At 35.4% G+C, this 14,908-nt stretch overlaps 1 pseudogene across 1 annotated transcript; it reads left to right on the forward strand.

Moving 5' to 3' along the window:
* Positions 1 to 12,635: 12,635 nt before the first annotated feature.
* Positions 12,636 to 14,117, forward strand: LOC104612274 (F-box protein SKIP27-like; annotated as a pseudogene). Its single transcript, XR_016081457.1, has 4 exons — positions 12,636 to 12,776; positions 13,039 to 13,396; positions 13,506 to 13,580; positions 13,669 to 14,117. The product of XR_016081457.1 is annotated as an F-box protein SKIP27-like (transcript).
* The last annotated feature ends 791 nt before the right edge of the window (positions 14,118 to 14,908 follow it).

The raw sequence follows: 14,908 nt of genomic DNA on the forward strand, positions 1-14,908 counted from the left end.
TCTTCAGAGAAACTTGCAAGGAATCAATGTTAGAGGACCCAGGGTGGTTAGCCCGACGGGGTCGCTCCGATGATTAAGTTAGCACTCTCGTAATAGATCATTAATTAAAAAATCAAAAAGTATGAGAGCTAGAATGTGCTTACTCGCCTCCCTTTGTGTCATTGGGGTTGGTGCCTTTATATAGGCATTGTTTGGTGTGGGTCTTACGTACCGCATCTGAGATTTCCAGGAGGCCGTGCCTAACCGGTCTGAGATCCTTGAAGGTAACTGCCATGTACGTTGACCATCCTCCGGAACATTCGATACGTGGGCCAACTTTTGAAAAATTTGGGAGCGTCAGGATATGCATGCCGAATTTGTCAACGAGCACGTCTCGCAGGTCGCCACCTGGACCTCAGTCAGACTGGCATGCCCTCAAGAGAGGTCACTCCTCGCGTCAATGTCACTTTGGCCAGTGACGAGGTGCTTCTAGCCACCTTAGTTGTGGTCAAAGTCGCTAGGTTGGCGATAAAGGCAGGTTACCAGGTAGGGGCGAAGAGAAACCGCAATCTAGGACTCCAAGTCATTGCTTAGGTGGTGTCTATGTATCATCCAGCTATTCCAAGATGACATGTGCCACGATGTCATTGGAAAGCCAAATCCGCCCTCATAGAGTGTGTTCGCCAACTCCCACACCCATGGATATGTGAATGCATTATGATCTTTTGAGCAAAATCTTCTTTTTTTTTTTCAAGCCAAATGCTTAATATGTGGAAATCATTGTCAGCACCCCATGCTTAATATGTGGAAATCATTGCTCATTACAGAGCGCACCTCACAGGCACATCCCCACCATCTATCAGGAATATCTCCTTTAGTTATGTGTTATTATTGATGGGAGATGTTCTCATTGCAGGGTGGGATGTGAATGTGAAGTCAATGTGAAATGCGTTCTGTGTTGAATAAATCTCAATTAGTTTTTTTTCCTAAAACTACATCTTATTTAATTTTATTTTAGAGGAATTCTTTTTTTTTTTTTGTCTTCGTATGGCTACACAGTCAGAGCCATAGCCCGCCTTCAATCCCATAACCAGCCCAACCCAACTCTCAATGCTGCAATGTTGTGAAGAGCAAATTGAATTCACTGGCAACGGGCTTTGATCTCAAGTTTCCATTACTACAAGTAAGGGTGGCAATTTTTCAACCCAACCATTAATTGGTGGATTGGGGTGTATCCATTTAGTCCCGGGTCTGGTGGGTTAACCCAACAAGGGAGAGGCTTAATGGTTTGGGTGGGTTTGCTCATGGTTATCCAACGGATAACTTATTAGCCTCTTCATATTTTCATAGGCATTCTCTCTATCGATCTATCCTCATTCATCATTTCTAGTAGACAAATATCAACGCTTTAAAAAACGACTTGGAAATGGAACTATTCTGGCCATCGGTTTCCAGGTTGACAATCCGATCATCCAGTTCGAACGGATGGCACGTTCTAACAAACAAATTAAAAAAATACTTAAAAATAAAAAACAGAAAACCGTTGAATGGGTTGGCGGGTCGACGGTTCGACCGCCTGGGTAAACGGGTTGTTGACTTTTTCAACGATTTTTGGCCAAAAACAGGGTTTGGGGTAAAACGGAACTGCTTGCCTGGAAGGTTTCTGGGCCGAATGGTCCGGCCATCCGGGTCAACAGCAGTTTGAAAACCTTGGAAGAAAAGAAATCATCAATGTTTTCGAACCACTGTTGACCTGGACGGTCGGATCATTCGGCTTGGGAACCATCCAGGAAAGCGGTTCCATTTTACCCCAAACTCAGTTTTTGGCCAAAAACTATTGAAAAAGTCAACAACCCATTGACCCGGGTGGTTGAACCGTTGACCTGTTCAATGGTTTTTGACCATTTTTTATTTTTAATTATTTTTGTATTTTTTAATTTATTTATTAAAATGGGTCGTTCGTTCGAACCGAACGATCGGACTGTCGACATAAAAACCGATGGCCAAAATTGTCCCATTTCCGAATCATTTTTTAAAACATTATTTTCTCCTATGATTTGTAATTGTAAATGGTGATCAAATCGGTTAAGGAAACAACATCAATGGCTCTCTCAAAGCGGTAGCAAAGCCCTATCTTTTTTCTAATTCATCTGTTTCATCATTCACTTCTTAGTAGATGCTCAACCAACGGAAAAAATCAGAGGGCGTAGAAATGAACTCAAGGGTTTGGGCTGGGTGCTGTAATTGTTTGCATTGGGAATGATGAGGTACATGAGCTCCCACTCCAACGTCAATGCCAATTGTGATGAAATACTCAATGTGAGCCCCTTCATCTATATAAATCTCGTTTCTGCATATTCATGTTTTTTGTTTTTTGTGTGGTTTTTTGTTATTTTTCTATAATTTCTCCTTTCTTTATTTTTTTATGTCTTCTATAAATTTTATTATATTATTTTACAATTTTGTTATTTTTATGTAATTTCTGCTTTCTTTTTTTTTTGTAATTTCTAATAGTTTTTTACAGTTTGTGTTGTAATTTTCACAGTAATATTGTTTTTTCACATGTACAGAAAGTACAAAACGAAAGTTGCATTTTCTGTTTTCTCAACTTTTTATGTAATTTCTATTAATTTTATACATTTTTATGTTTTTGTTTAATTTCTATTTTATTTCCTGTAATTTCTATTATTTTTGTATGATTTTCATTATTTTATCTAAATGGGTTGGGTTGGGTTCAGGTGGATTTGGATTGAACCGAACCCATTTAATTCTATCTAATCGGGTCATTAATGGGTTGGCGGGTTAGATGGATTGGGTTGAAACTCAACCTAAACCGAACCCAACCCAACCCGCCCAATTGACACCTCTAACCACAAGCCAAAAAACTTACCAACTGAATCATTATCAATTGGTATTTTGGAGGAATTCAAGCCAAAAACTGTCATTCAACTAGGACCCAAAAAGGCCACCAGTACACAATTTTCATAGTCCAACCGTCCGGTAGGTACCAAGTCTTAATACACTAAGGGTCCATTTGGTTTACAATCAGAACCGGAATTAGAATCGAAATAAAAATTCTTTAGAATCAGAATCAGAATGGTCTATTCCTATAGTTCTGTTAGGTTCAGTCAGGAAGGGGTTGAAAATTGGAATCAATGGGAATAGGATTTCATTCACAAGGGAATTCCCTCAAATAGAGAAATATCATTCCACCAGAAATGAAAATGAGACTCCGGTTCCACCCAATCAAACAATTGGAATGGGAATAGCCCATTCCACACAACCAAAATTTAAATTCTTTTGGTTTGCACTAGTGCAAATAAAATTGCATTGTAATCAAATGCAGCCTTATCAACATTAATTGTATTGTTATTTCACTAATTTATGAGCAACCCGACCCACTGACCCAAGTTCGTCATGTTCTTGATCCGCACACTGCTACAGTGCTTGCTCCGCAGAGCCAAAACAGCTGTGCCAGGGTCAATACGACAGCTCTGGCTGCATCCATAAGATCCCTTCGGTCAAGCACAATTCCCAGAATCCTGTTTTTTCAACGATAAAAACTTCCAAATGAAGAAAAATCGGCAAAATGCTTAATTTTAGGCGTACATGAACCAGTGTTTGCTTGAATTTTTTAAAGGGTAGCATTTCCCATTTTCATAAAAAAACTTTCTCCCCTTCTTTTTTTTTTCTTCTTCTTGTCAACCAAATGTAGCAGAGTAGCCACAGTCCGGCCACCCTCCCTCCTCTCTTCTTTTCTTCTTTTCTACTCTTTTCTCTTTAAAGTCACCTCACCTGTAAATGGTGAGATCCAAAAAATGCATACATAAAGATCAAAATGTAGATTAAAAATTCAAAAGATCAAATATCACCCACAAATAAATCATACACATTTATTTAGGGTTGAAGGTGGCCATTATGGTTGATTGCCCTTCTATCATAACCTTATGCAATAGGGCTTTGGATGTGGTATGGCATTGTCGTGGTTATATTGAGGATGCTCACAATTTGATGGAATCACTTTGTTCGGTGTATTTTTAGAGTAAGAAACACAAAATAAGGGAAAACAACATAAAAAATTATCTCTTAGGTTTAGGAAATTGACTAACACTACCCTTATTGTTTCAGTATTGTCTTAAAATATCTCTATTGTTTCTGATAATTAATTAAGTCCCCCCTACCATTAATTTTCCGTACTTGTATTCATACTTTAAGACATTACTGAAACCATATTCATACTGTTCGTACAACCTTTTAGAGCCTTGCATTGGGAATATCTCTATACTTGTATGCTTTTTTTTCATGGGGAGATATTCCCAATTCAAAGCTGTAAGAGACTGTAAACGGTCTTGTGAGGACCAAATCCGATTTTGACGGGGTTGGAGCCTAGGCGTGGGGAGTACGATGCATCTCTTGGATGAAGAGTCCATATATTTTAAAAAGTTTCATTCCCACCGATTTAGGTTGCATTTGGCATTCTTTATTTTAAGGATATATCTCTTTTTTGCAATTAAAAACTCAGTCTTCATAGGGACATTTTAAGATAAAAAAGGACACAAGTTTACATGGGGAAAATTAATGGAGGTAAATAGGGAATTTAGATAACAAATGCTCTCTCTTTCAGCGCAATAGATGAGGTACTGAAAATATAGGAACATGGCTTTTGTAAAAGGGTGCAGAAAGGATACAACAAACCAATCATGGCTGGCTTGGGTTGGCATATGCTCATTGGTCTACTTAGGTTGAGTTGTCATATGTTCATTGATGTGCTTGGAAAATGAGATGACATTAAAAATCAAGAAAATTCAACACACACACATACTCATTTTGAAATCATTTTTATGTATGTGACAATTTCTCTATGAGAGAATCAACAATAAATTTGTTTGACAATGTCATGCCTTCTTTTACTAGTTCTCACATAAGTATCTGATTTGGGCAAATACATTCATGTCTTCTTTCATTGTAAAATGCAAGAAATTGGTTATAACATATTTTTTATTTCCAGCATTTTTCAAAGCATATTTGTTGTCCAAAGCACTTCAAATTTCATAGGCAAAATTATAGGAGCAGTAGACATTGTACAATTCATTGGATAGGCAATTCAAGATATGGTTCATGTAGAGGTGGTCAGCCATGAGCCAATGTTCTACAACTAGGGCATTCAAATTTGGTTGATAAATCAAAAACCGAACCGAACCAAACTGAATAAATTAGTTCAGTTTGGTTAATCCAGATATCGGTCTGATTCGGTTTTCATTTCTTTAAAAATTTGGTTTTTTGTTTCGGTTCGATTTGGTTGAGCTTTTCAACCTAGCCGAACCGAAAACCAAATTAGTGGTTGCATTTAATTAAGTATATTAACTATATAATATTCTATTCAATATTTTATACTTGTTAATTAATAATTTTATCTATTTCAATGGGTATTGATTAATTCACAATTCCCCATTGTGCTTCGGGAGGTAGGGCCTAGTTCAGCGTTTAATTAATAATAGTTAATTAAATAGCCTAGACTTTAAACAACTAAGTATTAAAGTCTAGACTAATTATTAATTATTCATTAATTATTTGTGAATAATGAGTGTAGTTGCTTTAATAATTAGTCATTCAATTATTCATTAAATGATTGTAGTTGCATTAATTATTCATTAAAACTTAGACTAAAGATTAATAGCTAGTTGCTTATTAATCATTAAAACTGAACAAAAAACCAAACCAAATCGAATTGAATTCAGTTAGGGTCGGTTTGGTTTTATATTGTAGTCCGGTTTGGTTTGGTTGGGAGAGATGGTCAAACCGAATAGTTGGTTAGGTTTTCGGTTTTAACCGAACTAAACCAAATCGACCAATTGTACACCCTTATGTATAACAATAGAATGGGTTGGTTCCTCCATATTCAGGGGGTTTTGTTCAGTCAAAGTAAAGGCTACTCCTAACTGTTGTAAGGCAAGGAGAAGGTGTTATCTCCAACACTTGTAGTTGGTTCTATTGAATGACTCAATCTTAGAAAAATTGGGAACTGTTGATAGCATCCGATTTCCATGAAAGGGGTAGAAGAGATAGGTTCCATAAATGTGGTTTTAAGATTGTTATAAAAAGTAATAAATAGAAAGTTAAATGGAACTTATTAGTCAACACTTTTCCAAACCCAAAGTGTAGCAGTGTTGTAGAACCATTGTTGAGAAACTGAGAATTGCAGTGAGTAGGAGGGAATGAGGGATGAGCCATTCTCTCCAAAACAGTGCACTTGTTCGAAGAGACACAAACTCATAAAGCCACGAGAAAGAAAAAAAATAAACTTTAAATGGTCAAACCGTTACAAATCCAACGGTCAAAAGGATAATGCTAACTGACCTCACCTACTGGGTTATTATTCTCTAAATGTCAAAATCCAAACATATAAGAGAAAATTCCCAATTAGTACCTTGTACTTTGGGCCTAGTGCCACTTTGGTCTCTAAACTTTAAAATGTGACAATACAATGCCTGAGCTTTTAAAGCGTGCCAATCTAGTATCTACCGTTAAGTAGCATTTGAAAAGACACAAATGCCCTTTCAGTGTTATCTAATTTTCTTTATCAACCATTCAAATGTTGACAAAAAATGAACAATTCCAAAACCTTTTCTCTTCTATTCAAGAAAGTTGGGGCCACGTCCCAATGGGCATTCTGGTAACTCCAACTTTCTTGAATAAGAGATGCAAAGATTTGGAACTATTCATTTTTTGTCAATATTTAGATAATTGATAAAGAAAATTCAATAATACTTAAATAACATTTATATTTTTTCAAATGCTAATTTAATGGCTAATTAACAGTATATATTAAATTGGCACATTTGAAAATTAGAATACTGAATGGAACTAGGCCCAAAGTAAAAGTAGTAATCGGGAATTTTCCCAACATATAACGACATGGGACACCCGACACCATCTTATTGCAAAACTGACTGCCCACGTTCCACAGCCTATAAATCCATGTGACATTTTAATTGATGCAACATGCCTCTTAGCTGTTGCAGTACATCCTACGGTGTGTTGAAAACATTTTTCATAAATAACATTAATCAAAATTCACCCATGAATTTTGATAAATAACATTAATTAAAATCTAAATAACAACATGCAATTACGGGAGATGTTCATCTATAGTCCTGTGCAGTCATGTATTGGAAGTATTTCTCCATAAATAAAAATATACAAATATTCAATTCTCGATGCATGGTTATAAGGGCTGAGAGTATGGAAAATTTAACAATTTTTATTACATTTTGTTGCAGAAAATAAAAAAAAATTAGCTTAATTGATCTTCTATTTTTTTGTGCTTTTTTGGAGTTTTTCATTTCTGATTTTTTTTTTCAGTTTCTCTCCTAAAAATTCTAATATATTGGGATTTTGGTTTTTACTGAGTGATTGAACTACAATGGAATTCTACCTGTAATAGGATTTCATCCATTTGGGAGGCTCTCCAGAAAGAATTGGGAAATGGAAAGCACCCGAAGATATAGGACTAAGAACGGAAGGATTACAGTGTTGATAAAGACATCCTAGATTCCAGACCCACTTCAAATTTTCATTCGATAACCTAAAATGTCGGTCCAAAAGCTAGGCTCATTTGATTCCTGATCTCCTGCTCACAAAAACTCTACCCATGTTTATCTAAAACACACTATCTCCATGTTAGAGGTGTGGCTGGCCCACGCTAAAGGTTGGCTGTGCCGCCCTCCCCGGTAAAAATAAATTAAATAAAATTAAAACAAAATTTATAATAATTTGATAAAATAAAAAATTGTGGGTTATTTGTTAAAATTTACAATTTAAACAAAAAATTCATATACATTATGATGAAAGCATTTACACACACTTTCATCATCTGTTTCAGGTGAAAAATGAAATATCCAGTGTATGTAGTATCGTAATAGTCTGTAATATCATACCCTCTTTTGTCTTGTAATTGTAAAGCTGTAATTTATATTCTGCATCATGATTCATGACTGCATCTAGCTAACCCTGGTACAGTGGTAGTGTCGTAGTGTGGTACCTGCAGGCAAGGTTCAAAGTATCGGAAACGCTATGCATATCAGAAGGGAAAATTTAAGAAACATATCGAGATACGCCTTGATACGCATGGATACAGACGAAAAATTAAGATACACATGAAAACACAAGGAAATGCTATAAATACTCTAATAAATCATAAATAAACATCAATATCACTAAATATAAGACTTAAATGAGCTATTTATACATAAAAATCACGTGTTTTAATGGGTTTTTATATAAAAAAAAACATATTATAATCAACAAACGGGTACAAAAACATACTATTTAATAAAATACTTAATTCAGTTCCAATCTTCCAAGTTCCAACTCCAAATTTTAAATCTATTATAATTTACAAATTCAACATTTGAATCCCATTATGTTTAAAAGTTAAAACTTTACATGAAGTCATGAATCACATAAAAGTTCAATTATTATATAAATTATCCAATTTTAAGTGTTAATGTGTTAGTAAATTAATTTTCAATTGTTACTATGAAAATATTTTTAAATATTTTTTCAATTATTATCTAATACAAATATCCAATTAAGCAAATAATAATTGTTTTCATATTTTTGAGGCCACAATTATATTCACATTCAAATTATAGATTATCATGTGAAATATATCAATGCCTTTTATTTTGTACTTTTTAAATATTACTAAAAAATCTTTTTAGTTGTTTTAAACATTTTTCCAAGTGTTATCTAATCCATTTAAGCAATTAACAATCATTGAATCAAATAATTACGTAAAATTTGTAATTATTGAATCAAACATTTTTCTGTATTTTTTAAATAATTATTTATTTTTACTCTGCATGTTTTATTCTAAAAATTAAACAAATATTTTTTGAATGGCATCATGGACATCTATTATTTTTATTCTAAAATTAATAATTATTTTGCATGTTTTATTCTAAAAACTAAATAATTATTTATTTTTATTCAAATAATTATTTTTCATGTTTTATACTAAAAATTAAATTAAAATTAATAATAAATAAATATGTAACAGAAAATTTGAATGAATTTATGGACATAATAGATGAAATACTTATTTTGCATATTTTATTCTAAAAACTAAATAATTATTTATTTTTATTGAAATAATTATTTTGCGTGTTTTATTCTAAAAATTAAACTAAAATTTAAAAAGTAAATATGTAACAGAAAAATTGAATGGGTTTATGAACATAATAGAGCATCCATATATTTATTGTAAATATTTATTATTAGAATTTTATCATAGCAAAAAATTAGAGAAATAAATAAATATTTATAATCTAAAAATAAAAATAAAAAACAAATTAAATTTTTCATATGATATTTCAATATATTGATGTCAATCTTAGCTCTACAACATACTCAACCTATAGGGTTAAATCATAAAAAAAAAAAAACAGAAGAAATTATCTATATATTATATATTATTCTAAAAATAAAAAATAAAAAAAAACAATTATTTAGAAGAAATTTAAATCGATCTATGGGCATGATAGATCATCCATAGATCTACAACATAATCAATATTTATAGGTAGATCACAAAAAAAAAACCTAAAATTTTCATTTCTTTCAGATTTTTAATATTCTAGAAAATTTTCAAATATTCACAAAGATCTACATATAGGAGCAAAATAAATGAGATTTTTTGCACAAGAATAACATATCAACATACACAAAGATGTTTCTAAGCATCTAAACTAAAAAAACACAAAAGGGTTCAACTATGATATGGAAAAGATATCATATCTTAAAAACTTCTGACCAGTCAATTGGAATCATAAACAAGGTATTCAATCAGGTGTTATTTATCAAAATTCATGGGTGGATTTTGATTGGTCAAAACCCTTCCCCTATCATATCTTTTTCACATCATAGATTTTCCCAACACAAAACATTGGCTGAGATTGTAAGAAAAATTGAAAAAACATACATATTTTTGCTCATTTTTTAACAATTTTGAAAAACTTGTTGGATCTTGGAAATTTGTGGATGCTTTGGTGGGTTTTGGCTAGATTTCAATCTCCAAGAATTGTATGAAGGTTTCTAGAGGGTTTTGGGAAGAAAGAGGGCTTCTAAAATGGGTTTAGAAGCCCTCTTTCGAATGAAGTTTTTGTTTTGTTTTCTGCAACAGTAAAATCGCACTGTATTGGCCAATACGTTACCGATACAACACCAAAATAGGCCGATACTCACCGAAACGTTACCAATACAGACACGATATGTTTTCGAAACGGCAAAAAGGAACGGTACTAAAGATTTGGTATCGTTCCCCATGCCGAAACCTCAAAGATACGATACGTATCAGCCGATACAGGCCGATACGTAATGAAATTTTGAACCTTGCCTGCAGGTCCTACACTAAAACAACTAAACAAGACTCCGATGGAACTGTGGCATGTAGACACCGGAGGGGTTAGTAGATCACGGATCACATGCCATGGCGGGATTGGTGGCAAGAAATGTTCTTTGAGACTCCGACTTCTCCCAATATTTTTAAAATTTATTTTCCATTATTTCAAAAATTCATTTAAATTGTGGGTTATTTCTTCTTCCTTCTCATGTGTGAGAAAATGTTTGGTCAAATGACCACTACCACCCTTGCTACAATAGCTAGTCTTTTTTACATTTTTTGCAAACTGTTCTTTTCCCCTTCCCCTCAACATCCTCTATTTTAAATATTCTCCAAATTGGGCTTCTAAACTTGGGGTTTTGGGAAGACCTGGCCGTTTTTTTTCAAATTCTAAAAAAAATAAAATTAATTTAATTGGACTTACCCCGGAATCCTAGATTGCCGGTTCAGAATCCCAACTTGATTTCAACGGTTAAAGCCTTTCAACGTGACAACGTCCAAGGCTCCAAGCCTCCCAAATTGTTAACTTGAAGAATCAGACAATCAACCAATCAGACTATGAGACTATCAAAGTTCACTCAAATTGCAAAAAATGTATGAGAGACTGAAAGAGACTGAGAATCTGAGAGACTGAGAGAAGAAAGACTGAAGAGATTAAGAGAATAACTTAATAGGAGAATTGTTGAATTGGTGTGATGAGAATGGTGGAGGATAGGGCTATTTATAGGAATTGAACATAATTCAATTGCCCAAAATACCCAAAAAACTAGTTGTTATTTAGTTGTTGAGAGGGGTATTTTGGCCATTGTAAAGTTATTTATAACTTTACCCAAAAAAAACCCCCTAAACTAGTTGTTATATAGCTGTTGGGGGGCATTTATGTCATTTTTAACTCCCCATAAGCAAAAATGCAAAATACACAAATACCCCCCTAATATGGATGTTTATACCTATTGGGGGTATTTCTGTAAACCCCCCCAAAGTTGAAACTAGCCGTTGGGCCCCTTGGGGGAGGGGGGGTGTGGGCCGTGTTGGGGGGGCCCAATGGCTATATTCCGGGTGGGCTGAGCGTGGCCCGCTACAGGCCCCACAGGTTGTGTTGTGCCACAGGCTAGGCCATGTCGGCCCATTGGCCTCAAACCCCTGGCCTAGCATAGCAAGTACCTCCGTGTCGGGCTTGGCACGACCCATGGGCCTTCATGCCAGGCCGGGCCGGGCCGGTCCAAAATCGTGTCGAGCCCGGCCCGATTTACACCTCTACTCCATGTATTAGAAATATCTCCCGTGCATAATACGAAGTATGAGGATTAGATGTTTTCATGTGTGAATAGATGTGAACAGATTTCTTGTGGGTAGAAGATACGGACTTGCCCTCTACGAACAATACGCCTTATATAACTATAACGTAAGCCGTGCTGTTTATCGAAAAATTTGCTTGTCTTTTTGATGGATCGATCCCACCTTGTCTGTATAGTGAAGAAAATCTGGATTTTGTAAACAAAAGTTGCTCACTAGAATTTCTCGTATCTTCGGCTTCTTTGGCCGTCTGATCTGAACCCCATTCGACGTACTACCATGGCTTTGATTCTTTGAATGAACCAGCCTGGCTCGTATGCTCCTCTACATGAGTCGAGAGCCGAGCCTGAATTTGAGCTTGTTTGGCTTAAATGATGAGCTTGCCAGCTGGCCCACGAAAATCGAGATGTGAGTATCCTATCAAAAGTCGGAAATACTAAGAGAACTGATCCGATGTTTCTAATACCTTTTACAACTAAAATCCGCAGCTAAAAACAGCTTCTTGATCACCATCCATTCCTTAGATGATCATTTTAGTGTGCTTACTCATGATTGATGGTCATCATTCTTCATCAGACGGCTGATCTAAGGAAATCAGTATTGCGATCGTAGTTCTTAATACATTTCATATGACCCCCACCAACGAACCTCTCTACAAAGCTCCTGTTAAAGGAACCCGACATAGCTGAGCTCAACCAACTACAGAACCTAGACTTTCGGCTGAAAAAATTACCAGTCCATAGCTGACACGTGTCCACGTAGAACGATCTTATCCCTGCTGGATGTTCGGTAGTAAGCAGCCGGCTAACTAACTATGGTGACTTGAAGCCACGCCCATGTGACGCAGGTGGGCGTAATCGAGTTCTTTGATTCCAGCAAAAACCAGAGTTTTCTACACTGTACGCGTAGAATCTCGGCGATATAAAAGGGAAAGCAAGAAGCTTTCTGACGGTCTAAAGGAGGCAAATTTTGTAATTGAAGTAGTTATCTTTCACCACGAGCGACTTTCGGGGTTGGTGGATCTGGTGGACTGGACTTTGTTGGAAACGTAGTAATCGATTTCAACGATTTCTTTCTCAAATCAGTTTTGGGTTTATCAGGTAATCATGGCTCATGGGTGAAAGAATTGTTTGAGTCTATTTGGGTTAATGGTGATTCTAGAAGATTCTGCGTTTGAGTCTATGCTTCCTTTTCCTTTTCCTTTTCTTCTGTCTCTGTTCTGTCGTGGAATTGAATGCTGGTTTCTAGTTTGTTGTTTTGAGATTGATGTATTACATTATGAATGGATTCTAGGAGAATCCCGTGTTGTTTCCTTATTTGGTTTATAACGCTTTCAATCTGCAACTTTTTCTGTTGATGCAGAGCAGGGAAGATTGGAACTTAAGAAGATAATCGAATCTTGGTGGGTGTTGGAGAGTTTGGAGGGTTGGTAGAGTGGAACTTGAGAAGAATAACAGAGCAGAACAATGGCATTGGGTGCTAATTCCCGTTCTGAGGTAAAGCGCAGGGGCCTGAACACTTCAAATGTAGATGTGCAATAAACCAAAGCTTGGGGTTTGTTCACTGTATAGGGGCAATAGGAAGGAAAAGGGTTCTGGTTTCCAACTGTATGAAGGCATCGCCTCTCAGTCCCCTATTCAGAACCGCATTGGAGAAGCATCAAGCTACAGAAAGTAATTCAGGAAAGTCTCTTCTTGAAGCATTGCCGCAGGACCTTCTGGTACGTACTCTGTATCCAATTCCAAGTTAATAGGTTTAAGTTTCTGGTTTCTACTTCACTTCGGAGTTCGTGGGCTGACATAGTTTTAATGGGTTGCTTTTGTTTGAAGATTCGGGTGCTCTGCAGTGTAGATCATGATGATTTGAAGGAGCTATTCCATGTATCAAAGACAATCAGAGAAGCTGTAAGTTCATGACTTCAAATTTAAGTTTTTGTTGTATTTTGTCTGGTGAGAAGAACTGGGTATTAATTTCTGTTTCTTTCCTTTACAGACTCTGATTGCAAAGCAATGGCACTTTGCCTTTCGAACTCCTGTGAAGCCAATGGGTTTAAGGAGTTTCGGTGATTTGGAAGATGAGAGCAAGTTTGATGCTCAGGAGGCACCAAACGCTCCAAGGCAGAAAAGAGCTCTAGGGTCCCGGCTCAACCGAAAGAAGCTTGCTGATATCTCTGTTGCCTTGTTTCGTTCTCCTCCCTAGGAGGAAGATCGCTGGCCGAAGAAGAGTTTAGTCTTGGAAACAGATATACGAGGAATTTTTCTGTAGATCTTATTGTAAACATTACTGTAAATGTTCCCAGAAGACCAGAACCAGTGTGAGTGGTTCTTCAAATACTTCATTGAAGATGGATGGCTTCTCCGCCTGTTTATGTGTGTAAATGTTTCAGTGTATACTAATTTATTCTATCAGAAGGACATTTCTTTCCTTTATTTCCTGATAAATGACGATCGAACTGAGTATATGCACGCCTCCGTCCGAATGAAGAGTAGTTAGCAAGCTAATTAAGCATGAGAAAAAGTATGAATTAGAACTAGATTTCCATGGCCGACCATTGGCCTTCCCTCTAAAACCATATTTCATAGTATACCTTTGGTTGAATCTAGGATTCACAGGAATTTTAGGGCATTTGTTTTGACCTTACAGGGTGCCTGGACCCAATTATACCTGATCGTGCATTAGGGTTTTGTTATTCAAGAATGAAACAATCAAGACTTTATAAATAAATTGAAAGAATTAAAAGAATGGTCTAATCAATTTGCTAAAAACAAAAATAAACAATAACAAGAATGGCCAAAACAAAATCAATTTATTATTTAGAATAAATTATTATTATCATTATTATTATATAAATAATACTATTATTATATAACAATTTATTATCAAAACCTATGCATTTATAGGAGATAAAAAGTGAAGTTTGATCTCTACCTGATGTTTGGAAGAGTTTGAAACATTGAAACTTTGAAACGGCTAAAACTTAGATGTTTACCTAAGGCCAAGTTGCAAAAAAAAAAACACTTCTCTACGTGATGTTTCCAACAAGGACATAGCTATAAACGGCTAAAATTTAGGACTTGGATGCCCTATTTGCAACTTTTTCTTTCTTTTATTTCTAATTTTTAATTTATAAATTTATAGTTATGCCCTTACCTCTTAATTAGACCTGCTCATAAAAATTTTACACTGCTCCAGGCTGGGCCAATTCAAATTTTACATGTTTATTCTTGATCTA

The sequence above is a fragment of the Nelumbo nucifera genome, chromosome 1 (assembly GCF_055504915.1).
Source record: "Nelumbo nucifera cultivar China Antique chromosome 1, China Antique-T2T, whole genome shotgun sequence".
Lineage (NCBI taxonomy): Eukaryota > Viridiplantae > Streptophyta > Magnoliopsida > Proteales > Nelumbonaceae > Nelumbo > Nelumbo nucifera.